General features: G+C 57.9%; 1 protein-coding gene across 1 annotated transcript in view; it reads left to right on the top strand.

Annotated features, from left to right (window-relative positions):
* The first annotated feature begins 1,365 nt into the window (after positions 1-1,365).
* The window catches only part of EPN2 (epsin 2), a 55,192-nt gene continuing 53,729 nt past the window's right edge, over positions 1,366-2,828 (top strand). Inside the window, exon 1 of the mRNA XM_017734042.1 lies at positions 1,366-1,448. The gene's annotated coding sequence lies outside the window, so the exon portion shown is untranslated. The remainder of the gene's footprint in view (positions 1,449-2,828) is intronic.

Raw genomic sequence — 2,828 nt, 5'->3', positions numbered from 1 at the left:
CGGCTGTGGTGTGTTGCGCCCCCCGCCACTCTGGGCTCCCCGGCTCCCGGCCCGTGCCTCGGTGGCTCCTTGCTCTGCCCACGGGAAAGGAGGGGGTGTCTCAAGTCCGGCTTTGCCTCCAGAGGGGCTTTGAGCTGGGCCTGGATGGTGCAGGGCTGGGCAAGGCGAGCTGGCTCATTGCAGACCCGGGGCTTTGCTCCCAGAGCGGGGAGAGGGATGGGTCCTGCCCCACAACACAGCGCTGTGCCGGGGGTTGGGAATGCAGCACAGCCGGGATCCAGGCTCATGCCTGGGATGGTGCATGTGGATAAACCCAGGGACACGGGTCAGCTGTAGCTGCCTGCGTGCCCGGGGATGGAATCAGCCTTTCCGATGGGGATCCGGATGCCTCTCGAGGAAGCGGGAGCCCCACTGAGGCCCCGCGCGGAGAGGAAGCGACATCCTGGGCTAGAAAACGCCACGTCAGGGCCCCTAAACAGGATCTCAGCGTCAGCACTTTCCCCTGGAGCAGAGGCACGTCGGTGACTCCTGAGTGTTGGATCTTGTGCGTAACCCAACTTCTCAGCCCACACTGAGGAACTGGTGTCACCATTTACACCCTGGTGTAGCTGCGGACAGAGGATCAGACCCCTCTGAGCCTCACATCATCCCACAGGACCTGTAGGAAAACATTTACAGGAGGAGCAGAGCCAGTTGGCCACACTGGGTCCAGTGTGGCCTTGAAAGGCTCCTTGAGGTGTGTTGGTGGCCTCCAGATGTGGAGCTGCATCTCCTTGGGGTCAGCATGGGTGGTTGGGCCTGGTATTGGGGTTTTGGGGCTGGTAAATCAGAGCAGGGCCCAGTTGCCTGTGGTGTAGGTGGGTTGGGAAGTGGGACTGTGCTCTCATGGGAGAAGCCCAGGGGCAGGAGGCTGGTGGTGGGACCTTGCTTTCAGCATTTGGCCCCAAAAATGGATCTGGAAAAGGACTGGAAGTCATGAAGTCTTGGGTGTGGAATTCAACCCCAAACCTACAGGAAAGGATCGCTGAGGGGTCATCCAAAACAGCCTCCTCAAGAGGGATGCAGCCTCGGATGGTGTCTGGGAAAGGGCCAAACACCGTTTTGGTGAGGAACACACAGTGGGGGCTTCCTGGGAGTTCCCAGGGCTCAGTTTGGAACTGCTGGATGAGGTTACAGTCCGTGCCTGGCTCTGGGCATGGCTGGGATAGGGACTCAGGCCAGGATCACTAACAGAGGTGTGAACCATTATCGAGTTAATCATTAGGGCCAGCACAGCTGGAAGTTATTTGCCTCCCTGGGCCCTATAAAAGGACATGGAGGCCACTTTTTGGGTTTGGGCTGATGAGGAGGGAGTGTTCTTTCTTGTGGCTGTGTCTTGGAGCTACTCCTGAGATCCTGCTGTTCCCTGGGATAGTTCCTTTCAGCAGCCTGGGATGCCCCAAAAGCAGGTGAGTTGTCCCTCTGTACAGTGGCTGTGTCTTTCCTGGTGTGACCTGGAGAGGCTGGAGCTGTCCAGATCCACCTGGAGCAGGTACTCAGTGTTCAGCTGGCAGCAGATCTCGTTTGCTCCGTGGCTGTGGTGTTCTGGTCCTTGGCTCTGTCCTGGGACCTTGCTGTGGTCACTGATATGCTTGAGGGGAACTCTGGGACCTGCTGGGTGCCCTCATGCAGGTCAGGCTCTGCTTTAAGCTGTGGGAGGAATGTTTTCTACTGAATCTTGCTCTGGAAATGTCTGATGGCGACTCCTGGGGTGAGCAACTGTGTCTGGCCTCCAATCTTCATCCTTGGTGCTGGGCTGCCTGCCTGGGTTATGGAGAAAGTGAGGTCCCCATACTAAAATTCCCTAGATAGGCTGGTGCTGCAGCATGGATGGGAGTGGGGAATGCTCTGCCAGCTCTTGTGGGTCCTCAAAAACTACTCCCAGGCAGTTGAAGCTGGAAAAACCCCCTGTGATGCGTTCTGTCAGCGCAGCATGGAGGTGCAGAGGTTCACGGAACTGCTTTGATTTGCACGGGAGACAAATCCGAAGGGCCCCTTTAACTGGAAATTCCAAAGAAACCAGGCAGGAGGCGTGGGATTTGGGTGTGGAGGCTGTTTGCCATCAGTGTTTGCCATGGGGGAAGGCTGCTCGCCCTCGGCACGGGCTGGCGGAGTAACCACCCGTGGGCAGGGGAGCTCCGTGGCTCCCACAGGGCTTGTTTTAGGGGAACCGGGAGTTTGGTCACATCCAGACACAGCCCGGGGCCTGAACGGATTCCAAGAATCTCCCCCTCAACGAGAGCATCTGTTATTTTTCTAGGAATTAAAAAGAAAAACCCACCCCAGAAGCCTGTGCCGCGTGCGTGGGTGAGGGGACCGTGCTGTCACCGAGCTGTCACCGCCGTGACTCACCCGGGGGGGGGCTGCGATTCCCGGGAAGGAAAAAAAACGTAGGGAGAAATTGTGAATGATCGCTGCCTGCCGGTGACTGAGCTCTCCACCGGGGTAGTCAAATTTCGGTTCCTCCTCAGGGCTGGCTGGTTAACAAAGAAGTTATTAATAACCAATTAAGCCACAGCTCACGTCATGCTTTCCTCAGGAGCGGCCCTGGTTCCTCCTTTGGCTCCATACCCACCTTGTGGTTTTGGGGGGGACGTCTGGGGAGGTGTCCCCTCCCTACAGGGCTGCTAGTGGGATGGACATGCCAAGGTGACACTTCCCAGGGCTGTGGGGGACTGCCAGTACAGAAGTGACTTGGGGCTGGGCTGTGGTGTGTTTGGCTGAGCTGCTGGTGGGACAGGAGCCGTGTGTGGCAGGAATTTGGGCAGTGCCAGGGCAGATGGTGACAG

The sequence above is a fragment of the Corvus brachyrhynchos genome, unplaced genomic scaffold, assembly GCF_000691975.1.
Source record: "Corvus brachyrhynchos isolate BGI_N302 unplaced genomic scaffold, ASM69197v1 scaffold5, whole genome shotgun sequence".
Classification (NCBI taxonomy): Eukaryota; Metazoa; Chordata; class Aves; order Passeriformes; family Corvidae; genus Corvus; species Corvus brachyrhynchos.
This window is presented reverse-complemented; position numbering and strand designations above follow the sequence as displayed.